The sequence below is a fragment of the Apis cerana genome, linkage group LG8 (genome assembly GCF_029169275.1).
Source record: "Apis cerana isolate GH-2021 linkage group LG8, AcerK_1.0, whole genome shotgun sequence".
NCBI classification, from domain to species: Eukaryota; Metazoa; Arthropoda; class Insecta; order Hymenoptera; family Apidae; genus Apis; species Apis cerana.
This window is the reverse complement of record NC_083859.1, coordinates 5,894,730-5,916,550: the sequence shown is the minus strand read 5'-3', so window position 1 is coordinate 5,916,550 and position 21,821 is coordinate 5,894,730. Positions and strand designations below refer to the sequence as shown.

The 21,821-nt window shown below is 37.6% G+C and overlaps 1 protein-coding gene across 41 annotated transcripts in view; it reads left to right on the top strand.

Annotated features, from left to right (window-relative positions):
* LOC107993367 (pleckstrin homology domain-containing family G member 5) overlaps nucleotides 1-21,821 on the top strand; it is an 84,155-nt gene that overhangs the window by 19,210 nt on the left and 43,124 nt on the right. For 2 of the 41 annotated variants that reach the window (XR_009830869.1, XR_009830868.1), the window contains exon 1: nucleotides 15,953-16,697. The exons of the other annotated variants lie outside the window; for them this stretch is intronic. The gene's annotated coding sequence lies outside the window, so the exon portion shown is untranslated. Of the gene's footprint in view, nucleotides 1-15,952; nucleotides 16,698-21,821 lie in introns of those variants that run through there. 41 annotated transcript variants of the gene reach the window in all.

Below are 21,821 nucleotides of genomic sequence, written 5' to 3'. Positions count from 1 at the left end.
TTTGTATCCTCTCTAATTAAAAATATCTCGATACCTAGGCTGTTCTAATTTATTGCGACAATTAATTACGAATGGAGTTATATATTGAAAGCGGAGGGAGGAATATTAATAACGGTGGATAGCGGATGGCATAGACATTGGGGGAGGATTGTTACATCGATAGATATGTATATAAAAGCTTAGATTCTGATTGATTAATCGTTTCGTGTTCTTAATTATATCGACAAATTAATTGGATTAAATATAAATCAATCGTTGGAGCGAATGGGTGGATATAAAAAGGGATACGTTGTAACGTAAAGGGAAATGGGATTTAAATAAAATTAAATGTATATATATGAACACAAATAAAAAAGGGAATCATAATTTTGTAACATTCGTTATTCTTTAAAATAAAAGCTTAAAAGCGGCACAAATTTTTGATATTTTAATATATTTCAATATTTTAAAATTAGCACGAATAAAAATAATGAAAATTACATAATTTTAATCATGCGTCAAACTCTTCGAGGTACGATTTTAATTAAAAATAATCTCCACAGTAATTGCATAGGCTCCTCCACAACGCGAACACGAAACAAATATTAACCCGATAATTTATAAAATAAAATGATCCATGAAATATCGGAAATAATTAAAAATTCACATTTCATCTACGAATATCGCATTTCTGTCCTTAATTAAAAAAAATAAATAATTAAACAAAAGAATAACAATTTTCACCGATATAGAACGCAATAATTCACAAATGATAAAATCGAAACGAATTATCATAAAACGAAAGGAAACGATGTTCAAAAGTCGCGTACGATCGTGTGCAATCCAATTGAACACGGTACAAATACAATTGCCCGCTACCTGTTCGCGATAAAGAACGATGAAAAATATTTCACACCGTGCGCGACTCGTGAAACGTTTCGTATTTCGCGTCTTCTTCAAAAAACAGATGCGCGCGGGCATCGTTTAAAACGTTCGGTCACTTCGATTCACAAATTGGCAACCGGTACCCTATCTTCCCCCCTCCATCTCCCCTCTCACCCCTATCAATTTCACAACACGATACGTTCGCGCCACTCCTCTAGCAAACTCTCATTCCTCCTGTTGGAAAGTAGCCTGCTGGCTGCTATCCGACTAATCGATAACGTCGTCGGTGACACTGTCATTTCCTCCCCGTCCCCTCTTTTCTTTTTTTTTTTTTTTTTATTTCTTTCTGTAACGCGATCTCGACGAGAAAGGAAGCAGATGTTGTTCACACCGTGTTTCGCATGCCGAAACAGAGGATTTCGGGAATCGGGGTCCCGGGCTTTTGTCTCGAAACTCGTGATACCGGTAATCCTTTCTGCAATTTTCCCGGATCGAACGGAACACCTTTCGAAACCTTTCGAATATCTTCGTGACGTTTTGCCACGAAACTGGCACAACGAGCGAGAAAAATGGAGAAATTTATCGCGGAGAAGGGAAATGTTTTTTTTTACAATGATGATTAAATCGTTTTAATTTTCCAATAATTTTTAACAATTTTCGAGCAAATCGGCGAGTGGAAAAGTAGAGGTGTTACGCGATATTATGCTGCGTTTTCTCGATGTACTGTAAATACATGAAATCAGGTTACACACGCCGCTTGGAAAGTATTGTCGCGGCAAAGGTACGCTATATATTTGCGTATGTGATGCTTATCGATATTATCTTTCTTCGAAGATGCTGCAATAAGAGCCAACTCCGTTTTCCAACTCGCGTTGAAAAATCGAAAACGATTAAGTGAAATTAATTTATCTATTTATTTTTAACGAATAATGCTACTCTTAATGCTATTTTATTATAGGGATATAATTTCTATCGAATTTATTATCACTCTGCTGAAATTGTACGCCTCGATAAAGGTAATTTCGAAGAAATAATATTTGCGAATAGAATCGGCACGATTTTGTCGGGGAAGGGGGAAATTTTATTCCCGTGGACGGGATAATTGAAATTCCTTTTTTGATGTAACAATCGAGGTGTGCACGTTGCTCGGGTGAAATTTCAATCTCGCGTGAAAATTCAACGTTACGTTAAATACGCTTTTTAAATAAATTCGATGCTAATTGGTTTAGACAACGTGGAGAAATATCGTCCTTCACTGGGTGAATAATTAATCATTAACACGCTATTGAAATTATCGGCTCGACTAAACTTTCGCGTGGAACAACTTGGTTGATTGTCGACGTCTTATCAATTATTAAACGGGATTATTGCACTTTTCGAGGCTCGCGTTTGAGCTTCATGTTTTTTTCTGTTCTCTTTTCTTTTTTAAAAAGTGCATTATTAATTAGACATCAGAGTCTGTATAAATAAATTTCACCGATCTCCTTATACTTTTCTCTCGATGTATCAAAGCGAATAAGTAAATATCTATAAATATTCTAGAAAGATATTTTACTTTCCAAGCCTCGTCTTCATCCGAGAGATCCAAGTTTCGAGACGTATCAAACTCTTAAAGAAACTCGTAATTCTTTATTGGATTCTGGCGAATAATTAGTAGGAAGTTATTTTCTTTCTACGTTCAAAATTCCGCATCGAAAGTTCGTCGTTTTCCGAAAAAAAAAAAAAAAATATTTCAAAACTTTGGATTCGTGTACAAACTTAACCGAAGATGTTACAACTCTATTTTCTAAGAAATAAGAGTTTAACGTTTCTTTTAACTTATCTTTGCATGTTATCCGCCGAGTTTTCGAAACTCAATTTACTATAAAATTGAGATTTTTGAAGAAGAGAAATTTTATTTCATAGAATTAACGCATCTTCGATCGATAATAATTTTGTTGAATCCTTTATTCGAGCATTACATGTCCCACTTCGATATAACGAAGAGTAAAAAGTTATACACATTAAGCAAATCTAGGTATTATTTAACCCTTTAAGCGCTGAATTATGTTGGCTATATTTTGTGCATGCGATATAACGTTCCAAAGCATTTCTCTTTTGAATTTCAGAGATGTTATGTACATTGAAATTTCATCCCGAGTATATTTAATCTATGGAAGCATTATAATAAATTGTACTAAAATAAATACACTATAATAGAAAGCACTGTCAAACGATTAATGGTTAACGGGTATATTTATCTATTCGTTAAAGCTCGGATCGTTAAAGCTGCTTTCAAATTAAGCAACTTTCGGTCGGTCAAGCAAATTAATCAACTTCGAGCCGATCAAAATCACTCTTCTAATCTAAATTTTAATCGAATAAAATAAAGGGGACAGGAGTTGAGTAACTTGGCTCATAAGTTCCCCGACACAAATCCATTTTCGTTATCGGGAGATATAAAATAAACGATATAAAAAAAAAAAATGACCAGAAAACTCGTAATTATAATCTTTATCGAGAAAAAGTATCTAAAAAACTGTGTTATAAATTGTACGTTGATCGTGAATTTGACACTGGCTTCCTAAATCGCGTACTAAAATTGCTCAGGAAAGGGAAAAAGCTTAAGTTAACAAGTTAAGTGTTGATACAAATTGTTGCATTAACAATTCAAAACAATAACGTGTCATTTAATCGACAAAGAGAATAGAAAAATAGTCGCGAAGCGGTGGAAAAATTGCTCTCCTCTCAAGATCAAGAACATTCCTTCCCATTAATTTCCAAGAGCGAAAAAATCTCGTGAAAATCACCCAGATAAAATATACTTTTGTTTATCCGGTTGTTGCTCTCATATATTATACGAAATTATACGAAAATCCGACATTCATCAAGCTGCTCGATAACAACCCCATCCCATATATATTCACAGAAGTTAATCTTCCAATTCCAAACCGTCTATTTTCCACGTGATGTACGAGTTTCGTTCTTATTCATCGCAAACTTCAAACACAGCCTGCCTTTCTCCCACGGAATCATTTAAATATTTCATCACGATGTCGTGTTTGGAAAATACTATACACAATACTACTCCTCCGTGTCCTCCGCGACGTGTCATTTAATCGCACAAATCATTTTGGGTGAAACTATGATGACAGTTGATTCGTTGATATTTGTAATTTTTTTTTCTCTCCCCCTTTTTTTTCGTAGATGTGTAATAAAAGCTAACATGCAATTTAATTCCCATTTCGCGTGATAGAAAATTCTGACGAATGGATGATTACATCGATTTTTTAAGGGAGGAAGAGAGGGGAGAGGGGGAGAAAGAGGGAAAATCGTATAGAAAAATAATTCTGGCAATAACTCGCTGTTATGATAATAGATGTGTTTTCCTAGTATTTCCATATAGAGGTTACAATTCTTTCTCGACGATGAAATTTCACGAATAATTAGTGGTTTGTTTCTTTTTTTTTTTTATTTCTTTTTTTCCTTTTTCGTGGGACAGAGATCACTGAGAGGGTGTTGATGAAACCTTGAAAAAGGATATGAATATTTAATGCGGTTTTCCTTGTCCCGAACGCGCTCAATCGAATCAATTATACTCCGGATGCTACATTCCGGAAAGTTTGAATTGAAATTTATTTTATTTATTGGAATAAAATTATTAAATTTGTTAACATCCTTTGAAAAATTTCAAATTCAGTTATTATTACTTGGCATATTTCTTTCGATTTGTATTTAGAATTATATATATATATATAAAAAAAAAACTGTTAAAATCAGAAATTGAGTGGAAAATTTTATTTGTCGATATAAGGGTTGATTAATAAAATTAATACAACATATTTCCATTCGTATTGAATATTGGTAATATGAGATAATATTATTTAATACAGAATATCGTTTATGAAATTAGATTATTAAAATTAAATATTTAAATAGTTATTATATTAATTGATATGTTAAAACTTATTAAACTTAACGCCTCCCTTAGAGTCCTTAGGGATTTTCCTTTATTACGTACTTGCATGCAACTAAGTTTGCTGCAAACAATTGTATCGATCGTATTTGTAAACAGGCCAATTTCATTTATTTAATTCGTTCATTACGAATCCCTATTTTTTCCTTTTTTTAAATATAAAAATATACTAAATTATGCTTATATAGTTTAAGATTTAACATACGTAGTTTTAATTTTTTTTCTTTTCCTCACTTTCTCGTCAACATATTTCCATTCGTATGTTCAAATTTATCGAAGAATCGTTAATAAATATTCTTAATATTTCGAAATTGTCGTTTCACGTAAATGTACGAAATCTAATAGTTCGTTGTATCCGCGAACGAATCCATGTTGAATTCGAGAAATTTTCGTACAAATTGTGACACAAAGCTTTTCGTTTAAAAAGATTTTATTTTAACAAGCATTTAAAAAAAAATTTGGTAGACAGTTATCGTTGTCAAAATTATAAGAATACAAATGTATCAAGAACGAAGAGTGATTTTATTATTATTTAAAATTTTCATATTATTTATATTATTCGTATAATAATAACAACATTTTCTTTCTTTTTCATAATTATATATGCATTGGATCTATAAAAATGCATGCTACCGCCAAACAATGAATATTATTTCCGGTAAAATTACATGCATTGAAAGTTTTATTAAAAATTCAATTCAATTTAATCTGTAATCTATTTCTAGCGTAAAATAAAAGCGAGTGCAAAAAAGTTGCATGCCAAAAAAAAAATAGGACAAAAAGAAAAGAAACAAATCATCGCTCTTGAAATTGTATCAATTTCATTAATTAACGGATTAAAAAGCGAGGCTCTTATCTTATCTTCGATTCTTCGGTAATAATTAAGGAATAATTAATTCGAATCCGAAAACTTTCGTCTCCCTGAAAAACTTTTATTCGTGTTTTATCGTTTGACATAGTTACAAAAAAAAATTCTTTCAATAAAAAAACAGATTTCGTTCATTTATTTTCATTTATTCTCGTTTATTTCCCTATAATTTCGAGATTTGGAAAATAGAAAGGAGAAGCACTCTTTTGCTCTCCACCATAAATAATCTCGTATAATCAACGATTATACCAGCAACATTCTTCATTTCCTTTTCTTTCTCTCTCTCGTCTCGCCAATAACCGGATGTTTATGAACAGAAACAGGGAACATCTGGTATTCGGGATTTTATTTTAAAAGAACGACAGGCAAGATTTTAGATTTCGTCGAATAAATCACGATGATGGCTGGCCGTGAAAGGATTGCGGACCAATTCAACGATACGACAGAGAAATATCATTTCGTCCATCTCTCTCCATTGAAATTCGTCGGATGCGTGAAATTTTATTTCGCGCTTTATTATCTCGTTACTCGATGCGAGCTACCATCCGCCATTTGTAATTAATATTGTAAAGTTTTTGTGCAACGAATTCGTAAAAAAAAAAAAGAAAAAAGGAAGAAGAGAAAAAAAAATGAGATGGATGATTTATTTAAAATGAAATAAATCATAAAAGATACGACGAGTGAATATTCAAGGAAACGTTCTTTGGATAGACGAAAATAATATAGTCGATGATAACGTTTAACGAAATGAGATTGGAAAAACGAAAGGGAAGGCCTTTACGTTTGAAAGGGATAACTTTCGAAGCTTTTATTTTAATGAAAGTTTGTGAAAATCACGTGCCCCATCTTCGATAAATGAATGTTTCAGAATTTCCTCCTTTGTTCTTTTTTTTTTTAATGTCAATGTATAAATCCGTGAGAAAATCACGATTGCCGATACGATAAGTGTCGATTCTTCTTCTATCAGTGAGATCGGTGTTTTGAATGATCGAACAAGTAAAATTATAATGTAATTAAAATCAATTTATCATTTATTGTTTATAATTAATAATAATAATAATAATATAATTGACAGTAATGATATAATTTACATTACTGAAATTCAATTTATTAAGGGAGAAATATTTGTCCCTCTCTTTCTCTCGATAATTCGAGCCGATTAATTAATTTAATTATCGATCCCGTTCAATTTTATCCGTTTTTATTTCAATTGTCAATATTGATGCCAACCATTCTTCATTTACATGGCAGAAGCGTATAGAAAACACAAAAGGGCCAGGGTTGGGTTTTATTTTACAACGAAATATAAGTATATGGTCGTATAAAAAAAAACATCGATTTCGCATCTTTCGTTTTATATGCAAACCGCGTGTTTTCCTTTACACAGTGTACGACCGCCATTTTTATAAATGATAATCAATACCTTGCCCGTTCGAATTTCACGTGTAATTGGAATTCATTACGTAACTTGTTTAAAATGTTTCGAATTTTTTCGAAGAATAATTATTTTAGCTTGCCAAAATTAATCGTATTAAATTGTATTAAATCTAAAAAAAATGTTTTTCTTTTCTTTTTTACTACACAAATCTTCTATATTTCTCCGAGACATATTTCGCGATACTTCTAAAATAATTTCTAAAATACCGATCAATTACTCTACTGTTCAGAGTTCCATCGTACGTGGAACGTTCATTATTCTATTTTATTTCCAAAGTGACTTGTGAAAATTACTCGAGGAGAAGATTATTATTGCAAAGAGAAATTTTTCCAACGTTGGAAAAAGCGATACTTTTAATGGAGAACTATAATTATTCCATTTGATTGCTTATTAACTTTATCGTTAATATCGATGAAGAATAAACTAACCCCTATATAATACACCTTTCACGAATCACGAAGTTAACGAAAGAAAAAAAAACTTTTGGAATAATCCCGGAATATTACCACAAAGTTTGCATAAACTCGGACCAATCATATAATTTGGATTATCGAGGGTATGAAGAGCGTGGGAAACGGTTCGTGGAGAATTCGTGATTCGTTTATCGAAGTCGACAAGTCCCCAACTTGTCGGCTTTTCCTTGGACTTAAGGGAACGTTCCAAACGATCGAGACGAGGAGAGGTTGCTCGAGAAAATTGGGGAGACAAAATTTGTCTAACCGGAGAAGGTTAATTGAGAAATCTCGCTGCTCTGACTCGGAAGGAAACTTTCGTCCGTTAGGGTCGGAATTAGATTCGGTGGGCGATGATCGATGAGGATGACTCACCCTTAAGAACCCTCAGGCGAAAGACACAAGGCCTAATAATCGATGGCCGGATATCACGTGCCACGTCTCGAAAACGGTGGCAAAAATTTCAACGATCGAAAAAGTCGGGGAAATAAAGTTATTTCAATTACGTTATTCGAATTAATTAAATGCAAGGACTGAGATAATACGAAGAACGATCGATTACGTACGAACAAATATTTATTCGAAATTTTAACTTGATTAATCTTTCAGCATGATTCTAATTCTAATTTGTATTTAGTGTCATTGGATTTGAATTGGTAATGATTACTATGGACAGGAATTTATTTATTTATTTTCACCATTATATCAGTCGTCAATAAAAGAAGGAATATTTGATATCTTTTTTATTTTTTCGAGGGATATTGGATTTTTCACTTTTTCATCTTTATTCAGATATCGATGCAACGTATTCAAGAAATGAGGAAGATATTCGAAAATATCGATTACATCAACTGGAAAGGCGAATTATTTTATGGAAATGAAATTCTCGAAATTACGAATATTCTTTGAATTCTGGCCCGATCGTGTATATATATATCACTTTGTAAAACGTATTTACAAAATTCGAAGAAAATCGTAAATTTTTACACGAAGCTATACGAATTATCGACTCGAAAAGTTTCACAATTCTCGCATCCGCTGAATAACGAAGAATGCGGGCTCCCTTCGCTCAGTTAATCGAGAGAACTTAACTTTTACGTAATAACTGGGAAAAACCCGCGTGTCAGACGATTAAAGAGTTTCAAATGAACAACTTGAAAAAAAAACATTTGCATTTGAGAAATGTTAAGGCACGTGAAAGAGGCAGAAAAGTACGAAAGTAGCAACCGTGATAAAAAATGGCCCCAAACGGTTTTCCAAACTTCTCTCTCTCTCTCTCTCTTTCTCTTTCTCTCTTTTTCTCTACATAAAAATGTAACGCTGTTTCAGGATAAAGAATTGTTATCGAAGAATCCGCGAGTGGATGATTTAGCGACGCACTTACTGCTGCTTTATTACGAAAAATATGGAAATATGAAAAATTTTGCAAGCGTATTTAAGAGGCTGACGAGTTCAAATTTCAATGGGGAGAAATAAAATTTGAGAATCGAATTTATCAACGGAATTATTCTAACGAGATCTAACGACACAACGCCTTGTTCAGACACCAGATCAACGTTTTATATAATATTTTACACAGCTACACAGCTAAAGTGCTTGCGCACTTTAACACAGCACCGGCACAGCAGCGCTCCAGTTATTCACACGCAGACGACACAGAAATGAGATTTCTTCGTTGTTTTGACAAAAAATATTGAAATTTATTGTAATTTCAATCCCAACTCCTTAACTTTCGTATAAATATCAAAAGATATTAATTTTAAAATTAATTCTAACTAATTTTTCATGATCCACGATTCTTCTTGCCAAATTCATCTTGCAGCGTCAACTGCACAATGGATGATACTTGTTGATACTTGTTTAAGGTTGTTTCCATTTTTAACGCGTCAGCTGTATGGACGATGATCCACGATGATCCGAGAGTCGATTGAGCGTGACACCTAGCTATGAATATAAACGTCATGAATATAGAAAAAAATAAAAAAAAGAAATATTTGAATGGAAATACCGGATAGAGAGATTTTACTCGAATATTCATCTTTTTGATCTTCCATTTTTCGTTTTATTGGTATTTTGTCAAACGTTTCAGTCCAGATATATTCGAATATTCACGAAACATTTCTATTTACAAAATTTATACGCGAAGTGAGTTTTTAAGACATTAACTTGAAAGGAACAAGAAAATTCCTAACCTAACTTGAAAATTCCGTTTTTCATGAGAGTTTGTGCGTAATGGGTCGTGCACAATTTCTTTTTCGAATGGGAAAATGTCTTTTGGTGCGTGATATTAATCTTCAAATTCTCATCATTCTTGCATCTATCGTACAACACAATTTTCAAGCATTCTAACTTTTTTTTCAATATTTAAAAATTTATTCCATCGCAAAATTAAGTAAAAAAAAAAAAGGAAAACATTATTATTGATGACACAACTCGTTGATCTCGATATTAAAATATCCACATTCGTCAAAATTCAACGAATTTAATTATCCGTATAATATTTATACTATTTTATGGTGAAATAATCTCAATGAAATTTTATAGAGATGAATAATACGAGAAAGGATATTTCGAGATGAAATAGAGAACTAAAAAGGTAGAAATCTTTTTGATGTCAAGAGTACTTAAATTAACGCGTAGATCAAAGAATTTTTCGATATATTCGCTCTCAAAAAAGTTATCTCGTCTAGCCAAATTCTATGCTAATTCAAAAATTCAAAGACGAACCCTCGAATTTCGAATAACGCAAAAATTCTTCGAGACTTTCGAAACATCATACCGCTCTTCTTGTATCGAAAATACGCATGTGGAAGATCCAAAACACTGTTCCAATATTTCATTCATAATTAGAAGAATTCATCGTTACACAATGAATCCTTTATCGCCTCTTTCGTCCGACTTACTTTACTCTCTCGAGGGAACTCGGATAAACTCGAATCTGATTAATTATTCCCCTCTTTTCCTCGAAACTTCGAAACACGAAGAAGCAAGAAAACTATTGGTGACTCTTTCTAAAAGAGTATTACAATTGATGATCCTTAAAATTCGTAGTATCCCAGTCGAATCACAAATTTCCCCGATTCAAGTCCGGTTTCGCATTCGATTAACGATCTTCAACGATCGCCCCGAATAGAATAGAATCTTTCCCTTATTATCGAGATCGTTTCATCGATATTAAATTTATCAATGTTCGAGATCGTCACGTTAGAATCTTTGATTTCTACTTACAATCAACATCGAAGATCATTCGGATGATCATCGTAACCACTTGAAAATTGTTGCAAGATCAGATTTGGAGAATTTCTTTTCCCCCTCTGAGAGTAGTTGCATAACGGACGCCTCCTCACGAAACAGATCTCCCGATGTTCCCTTGCTCCACTTGCTCGTCGCAACTCAAGAACACTTTAAATTCTCTCTCCTCGAAAAAGGGATCGATCGGTCACGTGACCTGGCTAATGGCGCGACGGGTGAAGAAGGGAAAGCGAGAGAGGCGAACGGGAAATGGACTGTGTCACTCGACCGGCCGAAAATACCCCGAAAGGACACGGTTCCACCTCGCTTCACTTGGCGGCCATCCATCAGATTTTCGGTTTTAATGGGCTGATCCCATCTCTCCACGAGTATCGATCCCTCGGATACTTCTCCCCCCGCGCTCGTTTTATTATTAATCCGTATACACGGATCCCCGCGTCGGTTTTAAGGCAATTCGAATTCCCGAAAATCGAGGAATCGAGGATAGATATGAATTGAAACCGCCTCGAGAATTCTGAATTCGCGGAATCAAGTCGATGATGCATCTCAACTCTTTATTACGAAAGGAAAGGCGAGAAAAAAAAGAAAAAGAAAATTTACTCGAATTTTCAACTTCCAAAGACCATGCGACCATGATTCGCGTCTTTGAGGAGATTTCTTGACCGAGTGGCAAAGAGAAGAATCTCATTTTTCTCCTTTAATGCATGTGATAATGAGCAAGGGCCTTCGAAGAGGGATAGGCGGTGGTAAAAATCCAACAACTTCGAAATCGCTGGAAAACATGGAATATGTTGATATTAACGAATAAAGGGAGTTACAAGAATACGTGAAATAAATTCGTGCCTATCGTGTTTCGTCTCGAGAAATTTATATCACGGATGTGCACAGTGATTCACAAGTTGTTTGAAGAAAAGTTGTTGGAAAGAAAAGCGTTGCCTCTCTCTCTTTCCTCCCAACTTTTCACCCGACAGAGCGGGAAATACGAATGATAGCCGTATAACTTGTTGAACGTGGAAGCTTGACGGGGCCGAATTTCTCGCGAATGCTAACCCAGCGGCCAGCGGGGATATCGGGGAGAATTTGTTCAATATTTGTTCGAAAGACGAGCGGAGAAAGGACGAATCGCGTGTGATGAACCGTATATTCCCAACTCGTGTGCCTCGTTCATCGATTCCTCCCCTGCGAATCGATGGTATTCCATCGCGTGTCGATTTCAAAAGAATTTCGAATTCAAAAGAAATGGCTCGATATTCTATCCTTCCGACGGTTTTATTTTATTTTATTTTATTTTACTTCTCTCTCCACGAGCAGTTGGCTAACAACTGTTCTTCTGAAATTCGTGAAAAAAATAGGATACATGTTGAAAGAACACACGTAATTCTACTTGGATCCAGTTTATCTCGCCCTGGCCGAGAAAATATTTCTACGATATAATACAACTAACTCTTTGTAAAATTGTTGGTTGTGCTTTTATCGCCAATTTCTACGGATTTGTATCCACCTTCCTGAGCAAGTATTTGAAAATTCTGGTTTATAGTTGTGGTATCCTCGTTTCGTTAAACTTTTAACCAATCTTTCGAAAATGTAGATGAATTATAATAATACGATGAGGAGTATTCAGAAAAAAGAGAGATAGGCGCGACCGTCTGATATATTTCAGTTTACTCCACTTGCTTGTTGCATAGATTGAAAAATGGCGGATCGCAACTCGAAATAATTCATGTTTCCAAAGAACGAGAGAGAGAGAGTTTTAAAAAAGTTTTCAAAGTTTATCGTCAGCTGTGTGGTTATGAAATTTTAATGAACTTTACGTCGACTTTACGTCTCCAACAGATTCCTCCAAAGAAAGTAGTATGGTAAAGCGTTTGAACGTTTTAGAATAATTTAGAGTTTAATTCAATCTCTAGATTCCAATTTTAATTTCGATACGCTCTTTTTTCTTGTGTCTTATTCATTATCAATTCTAATTGTCATTTATTACTCGTTCGGTGTAACGATCTTTTCCTTGTTCTAAAATTAACCAGCTGATCGCTGGAACGATGATTAAAAGCGTCCACGAAAGCATTTGGAACTAATTGCGCGATGATGAATGGACGCACAATCATTCTTCATAATTTTCCTTTCAGAATACTCTGAAAAAAGATCTCAAGATTGAGTCGAATGACTTACCAACTCGCGACACCATATCACCATCCATTTTCCCTTAATTTCAACCTAAACACGAAAGATCCCTCTTTCTTAAATAACCCCTCTTTCAATATTCCATTCGTCTTTTCGCATTCTACGCATTTTCATTTAAATTTTCCACGAATGTGCACATGGTGCATCTCCACGATTTAACAATAGGAAGCTTTCAGAATTACTCTTGACAAATCGCATCTCTCGGGATATGTACTATGAAAGGATTGATTAATTTTTTCCAGGAGAAGAAATTCTATCTATAGATCAGAACCTCAAAAAGGGATCTCGAGATATTACAATTTTCGATATATCATCATCTTGTAAAATCCCTGTAAAGCAAAGCAAGGTTCAACAAGCGAAATAAGAAGGAAATTTTCCGTCGAAAAATATTCGTTGAACCTTGTCAACGTTGCTTGCGTCGGGATGAAGCGTTTCCTTCCATTTATTTCGACAAGTCGATTTTCGCGATAGATGAAAATTCAATGTTCCACCTTCGAGGAATAAATAAAAAAAAAAAAGAAATGGAAATTTTTCCAATTCTAACGAGTCTTGCAAACTTGCCTCGCGCGTCAAATTCGTATCGAATTACTCTGTCTCTCCCTGCCATTCCTCTTCTCGAGGATCAGAGACTAATACAACGCGATGGACGATTCCTAGTACCTTAGATTCTTGGCCCAATTGAAAGCATTGAATTGATACCCACACTTTGAATAAATACCGCCCTTTGTAGCTGCAACTCGATCGCGTAGTGTCGAAATTGCTGTTTAAAAGGCAATTTAGAGTGTAGGAATTCTAGAGTACGTAGTGTAGAGTTGAAAACTGTAGATGAATGATCGGATAATTGAAAGAGAAGAAAAAAATTTTGTTAGAATTGTTGAAGGAGAGAAAGAAAATTTCGAATTATTTAAATTGTTATGCCTTTTTTAAATTTTCGGAATTATTCTTTTTTAGGCTCGCTTTTTTATTATTCATCTTCGAGGAGCATGAAAGACAAGCATGCACAGTCGATAGGATAAATACGGAAAACAAATATGGCGCATCGTATACGTAAAATGCAAGATTATGCGTGTCTTAAATTCTTGGTAAAATTACTTTGCTCTTCCGCGTTCAGTTTCGCTTCGATCATTTCGCAATACGCGAATCATTCTTCCCTCAAATGAATTTATTCTTCGCTTTTTAGCGACTTAAATTTGGCCTCCTCGTCGCGATGCAAAAGAAAGATTCGCACTTAGATCGTTGGCGATAGCGAGTGAGCTTGAATTTCGCTGGAACAGCGCGATTTCTGAGATAACTTATTCCAGTGTCTCTCAATCGAACGAAAATTCCCGAAAATTGTATCAAAATCTCCACCAGATTTAAAAACCGTTATCGTTAAAATCATTTTACTTTTTATAAATATTTAATATTTACAATTTACATCTCTATACCTACCGATATTAATTAAATTGAAACGCTTATATACCTTTCACATTCTTCTTCGAATACTTTTTCTTTTTTAAATAAATAAATAAAAATTGAAAATTAAAAATTCTCTTCGAAAAAATGCTCGTTTCGAAATACTTGAATCGGTAGATGCGAAAAAGTTGGGAAACACTGGCTTATTCGCATTCAATGACGGAACGAAATTTTTCTACATTCGAGGGGCTGTGAAGAAAGTGTCTGAAAGGAATACGCGAAATTCGCCTTGCTCCCATTCACGAGAATGAAGAGCGCGCGTATTCTCCTTTTTTCCCCCTTTTTCTTTTAACTCGATGCCGCGAAACCGCGATTTCTCGAGAAGACATGTCTGCCGCTTAACTCGGCTCTGAATAATTAAAACGAGAAAGGGGATTTTCTTCTTGAATTGCGTTTTAAGCTAGCTCTCGCTTTCAGGTCAACAACTTTTGTCACGGTTCGGCTCGTCACGATATCTTTTTGAGACTCGATTTTTCCACATTCCAAATTTCTAGGCGTCCCTAGAAAGACTGGGCAATTTTCACCCCCATAGGTTCGTTGGTTACGCAGATGCCAGACAACGGGAAGTGGCAACAGGCGAAAGTTGATCGCGACTCGGCGACGAACAGCTGCGAGAACGATGATGTCACGTCGCTGGATCAACGCGACAGTTAACAAAACGTCGGCAGGGATTGACAAAAAGGAAGGGAGAATTCATTGTCGCCTTCCCACCGAAATCGACTTATTTCCTTTAAGATAAAATAAAATAAAGTAAAAGCGGCCAGCATGGAGATAAAGGAAAACGGACGTTCCGCTTGTTGGTTGAAAAAAAACGAACGATTTCACCCACGATAATTAAAAAAGGAAGATAAGAGGAATGAGAGATGAGAGATTAAAGGAAGCTGTTTGATTCTTCCAGAGGTTGAGATCGAGGAAAAAGAAAAAGAAAGAAAGAAAGCGAAATCGTTTCGAAGAAAAATAGAGAGGAACCGCTTCCTATTTAACCCGACCGATTCGAAAGGAGTCGGGCCATCTAAAGTTTTCGTGGAGGAAGTCGAGAAGGTTCATTGTGATCCAATAGGCAATAGCTTCGAACGATCGAACTCCCGGAACGATACCAATCGTTTCGTGTCGACGACGATTCTTCGCATCTTGGCAACGGTCAATACCATTCTCTCGATCGACTCGAGATCTCTCTCGCTCCACTCCGTGGATACTAACGCCGGAGATCGAAGGACTCTCCCCTCTCCTCCCCCTATAAAAACTTCGTTCCAACGAAATTATCTCTCAAACTACCCCTGTCCCACAAATTTGACCGAACATCCAACCGAATATCCCCCGCAACACGAGACAATAATCCCCCGACTCGAGGGGAGGAGAAGAATAATCGAAAAGCGCATAATTTCCAATCGATCTCGAAAACCCTGGCGACGCTCTCCGCTCTTCCTCCCGAGGAGCGGAGGAACGACCCTCGAGCCTTGCCTCCCGCGAGCACAAATCCCGTAAGCGCACACCGATAATATAATCATCACGATAAACTGGAGCATCAAGGAGGCCCTCTACTTCATCTCTGGCCAACTCTCTGGCCAGGGCGCGGAACCGCCGGAGGAGAGGGGGGGGCCCGAGAAGGAGGAGGAGGAGGAGGAGGGGGAGGAGGCGGGAGGCGGGGGGAGCGGGAGGGGGCAGAGGAGCAGCAGTAGCCTCCGCGAGCTGGTGCGCAGGTTGAGCGTGAGCAGCGGAATTGGACGGTACGCGATTGGTTCGTTCGGCGAGGGTGGGGGAAGCGGGCCCAGCGGTGCGGGGCCGGTGGAGGGGTTGGCCGTGAACGGTTGCCCGGGCGACTCGCAGCAGGTGGCGGGGCCTGGCGGCGGCGGCGGCGGCGGTGGCGGTGGTGGTGGTTGCGCGAGGGGCACGGCGTCGGCCGCCGCTGCGGGCGGTCGTGTCGGTGGTGTGCTGAGCCGGCGGTCGAGTCGGGACCAAAGCCCGTCGAGGTCGTCGGAGGGGCAGGATGCGCCCACCCACGGGGGCGGGGGTGGTGGCGGTACCGGGGGCGCATCCGGTGGTGGCGCAACCGGTCCCGGACAGGATTGGCGAAGGTTAGTGGGGAGCATAAGGCGCAAGGTGCGGCGGAAGACCGGGCAGAGCAGCGCGAGCATCTCCGCGCTGCACGAGACCAACCGCAACCAAGATGACTTTCTCAAGGCCACCATGAGAATATTCCTGGTGGTGTCGCCACCGATGGGCCGAGTTCAGGTACCGTATCGTATGTACGAGTTTCGATAAGTTGTTGGCTTTCGTAATTATTAGAGCGTGTCAGTGCGATCGGTTTTGAATCTTGTCGATCGATTTCTGGACCCACTGCAAAATTTCACTTCATATCAGTATCTAATTAAACGCACAGAGAGATAGTGTGCAGATAGAGAGACGAGGTTCGTTTGAAAATATATCCGATTGGCGCGTTTACTCTCGAAAGGGGGGGAGCTTAAGATTTGTTAATAGTAAATTCGAAGATTGGAATATTTCACACAGCGAACTGTAGACACGCTTGTACGCGTTATTGGAGACACGGGCCGCCTAATTTTGCCGCGGCGAAGCCCGAGGCGCGTCGAGATAGAACGAAAACGCGGAATTTAATAATTGCCGTGGAAATTAATTCGTTGCACTGCCGGTTACTAGTAGATAAAGTGTTACCGGCTGGCACGCGCTTATCCCGAAATAGAGGATACGAAAGCCGAGGATTCTCTCGAAACTTTCCGTCCAATCATCCGACCTGGCTGACCTAGTTCTTCTTGCACGGAAGTCGACCGTCCGATCGGTGGAACGGATAATTGGCCTGGGTAATCGCGATCGAAATGGGATCGTTCCTCATCGATCGCCTCGTTGATCGTTCGTATCCATTATCAGAATCGTTGATCAAATTTCTTCGTAATCAAATTCCTTTTGTTTCCTTCTGTTGTTCTCCTTTGCTGGAGAGTAGCTGTTTCTTTGATTTCTTTTTTTTTTTTTTTCGAAATCGTTCATAACGATAGGTAAACAACTGAGTCTGAGATCTGTCCTCAGATTTGCATGAAAATTGACAGCGATGTCGAGTGATAAGTATTAGTATTCGTACAGGATTTCGTGTATCGCGATATTTGTTTTTGCTTCGCATTTTTTTGGTTTATGGTTCAACACGATTAAAATTTGCAAAATTTATTTTAAAATAATTACCACATTTTTGGGAATCACGATAAATAGGAATCAGGAATTTGATTGTTCATAGATATCACGTGTGCCATGAGATAAAGAAATAATCATTCGATAAATATCACATTTTTATCACATTTTTTTTAAAAGTTATCGAGAAATCGATAAATAATTGCAATATCGTTGTTTTCAACTTATCGGAACGATAAATATCCGATCGATGAAGCGTAGAATCCAGATCGATACGTCGTGGAAATTAATTAACATCTTATTATTTTCGATATCGTCGATTTTTGCATCGTACATGTAATTTCGAGCGTAACGAATCCCGCATCCTGCTCGTAATATCGCGAAGTAATTTTAAATGTTCGCAACTATGTCGCATAATTTCAACAACCCCCGCATCAATCTTGAACGTTTCAGCGATATCTCACGCGTTCGAAACTTTTCCAAAAATAAACTTTCGCCTCCGCCATCACCTCCTCCGTGTAATTTATTATCTCTTCTTCGAATTCATAACTTGGAAACTTTTCCTCCTTTTAAAAAAAGAAACTAAAAAAAAAAATAAAAAAACTTAACCCTGCTTCCACAATTATCGGAATCGTCCCCCTCACTCTTTCGCTTCGCCGTCGTTAAACTTCCTCGATCGTTATCGAAACGATTTGCAAAAGTTCTGGCCGAGGACGGGATCGTTTATCGAGCGACCGATTAAAACAGTTATCGGGGTGTTTCGTTCCGAGGCGTGTACACGAGGCGAGCAAACACGACCGGTTTCCACCGATGGAATATCCACCGAGCTGACGTCGACCTGAAAACCGATTATCCATTAGTCGAATCGATCGAGTTGTCGGTCAGAGCTGGCAGAACAACAAAAGATTATCGTCGTTATTCCCGCCGTTTGTTATTTTCACCGTTTCGAGAGATCTATCCCGCCCGTGTCGAGAGAGGATGTGGAATAAAACTTCCGCAAATGGACGATATTTGTCTTTGAATACATCATCGCGCCCTGTTTGGGGAATATACCCGCGCCATTAATCATTCCACATCTGAATTCACTTCGAGAAATGATTACTCGAACGCCTTGGAAAATCGAGGGTGTTCGTTCACGCGTGTCGCATCCCTCTTGGGGATTTCCTCTCTTCTCCCTCTTTTTCCCTCCCACATTTCGCTTTCGATTCGATTCGGTTCCCATTTTCGCGAGGAGAGCGTTCTCCTCGCCACGGGTATTAATAAGGCGACGGGTATTTAAACGTAAAACATCGTATTTACATCGTAATGCGTAATATTATAGAGATACTACAGCGGCGTGAGTCATTGGCGCGCAATGGCATTTATCGATCACACGTGGGAAAACAAATGATGAGACTCGGGATCGATCGTCCGTTTGAATACACCGATAATCGCTTATCGAATTTATATCGTGAGTTGCGGAGCGAAGGCGTGAAATAAAATTTTTAAACCAAGATTTATCGAGTTTCCCGCCGCGACGCGAGCCGAGCGCGATATACACGTAAAGACGTACCGGTCGATAAATCACTGTCAACATTATCGACTTCTTTCCATAGGCGGTTGAATTTTTTATTAAGCACGTATACGGGAAAAAGTTGGAGTGTATTCAATTTCATCGTTCGACTTTATCCGCTCCGGGATATTATCAAGAAGCCCTCCGTTATTACAATGAAAACGTTTCGACGTTATCGATTTTATTATTCGCAATATCTCAATTTATTATTATTATTAGTAGTAAACAAATTACAAACACGGGAAGATTAGTACGAATTTATCGAAATGTTCGGCGCAATATGCGATGCAATATAATCTCTGCCAGAGGGAGCAAATTGATTTCTATGCCTCGGATTAATCGGATTATTTTTATCAAAATTTTTCGACGTTTATTCATTTTGGCACAGATATATATATATATATATATATAGGAGTAATAACAAATAAAACTGATCTTATCGCGGCGAATATTAAAAAGTTATTAAAAATTTACGAAACAAAAATAATAGTAGACGAGCACAAATTTTTATTAAAAATTATTCACATTATTTTTATCACTTTTTGCAACCTATTTTTTTCTCCCAACTTCAGCTTCCATTTTATTTATTTTTTAATATCCCCACCAGATCTTACTTTCGAGAAGAGGCTCTATGTACAACGACTCGAGATACAAATACATCGAACCGCAAATAACTGTTATCATTATATGCTCCATTATAGGCGAACAAATACACGCAGATATTATGCATATCCGAAAACGCATCGACGCGCGTGTTTAAGCATAGGAATAAACAGTCGTTGAACGTAAGCTAAATTACCCACCCCTTATCGTCGTTATTTATCGTCGATATAGCATTCCGCTCGAATATCGTTTTTGAATATTGTCGGAGGATCGAAGCTCTTAACCGCCGTGGTTTCCGGAAATACAGTTGCGTCAGCCATGAAATTCTGAAACGTGAATAATAACTCCGCTACCCCCGTGGACTCGCAATAAAACGGCCCCAAACGCTTGGAGAAGAATTAATAGCGATGGCCGGCCAGGCACTCAGCCTTTTCCTCCCCCCTTCCCCCTCCCCCTCCTCGTTTTAATACGCCAATGAAATTCCAAATTACATAACCGATGGAGCCTCTCTCTGTGGCATAAAGAAAATTTATCGAGTCATCTTCCGCGATTATATAGCCACCACTTGACGCGTCACCCACCCAACGTTGGAGCAAGAAGCTCCAGCTACCCCCTCGCTTCGACCTTCGACCTCCTAACTACCGACCACTCGTGCCACTTTAGCAGCAGCTGCTGCTACAACCGGATGCACGTTAAATTCGCTTGATTCCTATTATCATTTGGCTCTCGCGGCTTCCATTTCCCGCTCCATAAATCCGTCCGTAGTTTGCTCAATGTACGAACACGCGTCGTTTCCCGTCTCCCCGTCTGTATCGATTCCTGCCGACGTGGTTCCCTTTTTATTTCGACTCGTGGACCTTTGTCGTTCGTAACATCGTTTACGTTTTCAATTAAACCACCTTTGACGCACGATAATTCGATAATTCGAATACTCTATTTTTCGCGTTCTTTGTATAAGTGTATATGTGACTTTATCTTATAGAGTATCTCTATAATTGGGGGAGGGGAGGGAAGAAAAAAGAGGAAAGAGGAGAGCTCTTTATTTGATTCGAAGAGGCAAACGTTATTACGAGATTTCTATTCTTGGAGATTTTTTTTCAATCTATGTTGGAGTTTCTTTTTTAGAACAGGAGGGGAACGAATGGCTTGATGATCTCGAAGAATGCAACGTTGAGAGAAATATTTTGCTTTTTTCTCTCTTTCTATTTCTCTCGTTAACGATAAGCTTTAACGTTTAATTACGATCGAGTTAAAATGGAAATATCCCGTGTACAATCCTGTAAGGGAACTACCGAAAATTCGCGCGGGAACGATTCTGCAATATGGGGCAGGAAACATGGATGATGTCGTGATATCGTGGGTATGAATAATTTTTGGTCGGATGCGTCTGGAAACGGAATATCGTGCAATGAGCTATGAGTCGAGTATGTACAACGGTGTTTTGTATTTAAGGGAAACGGGGTTATAACGCGGACGTCAAACTAACTTTACAAAACTTTGAGCAAAATTCATCATTCCAGAAAATTATTCTTTTCTTTCTTCTTCTTCTTCTTGCTCCCTTTCTGATCTTTAAGAATGAAAATTAATACACTGAAGACTAAATATTTATCATTTTGATACAAAAAATTGTAATTTTCGAAAATATTTTAAACGAAGAACAATTTTTTGACACACTTCTTCGTTCCAGCATTTCCATTTCCTGGACTTATCCCATTTTCGATTCTCAACTCTTCCACTTCTTACATAACTCGAAGAATGTTGCATCGATACAAAACAATTACACGATAAAACACCTTTCTCAGGAGGTCGAAATCTCTCCCAATGTCCAAGCAAACGTCCGGTGGTCCGGTCTCGCAAACCGCCGATTCCTGCGGAGGGGGGAGGGGGGCGTGGGATTTCTGACCGCAGAGAACAGATTGAAATTCCAACGGAGACGCGGTTATGAATCATTCATTCCGTTCGATGGAAGAGCGGTTCCGTTCGATTATTTATCCCCGGGAAATCGATCGATTGAGAGAAAATCGTTGGAAGGTTGGGTTTGGGAAAGGATTGAAAAAAGATTTGAA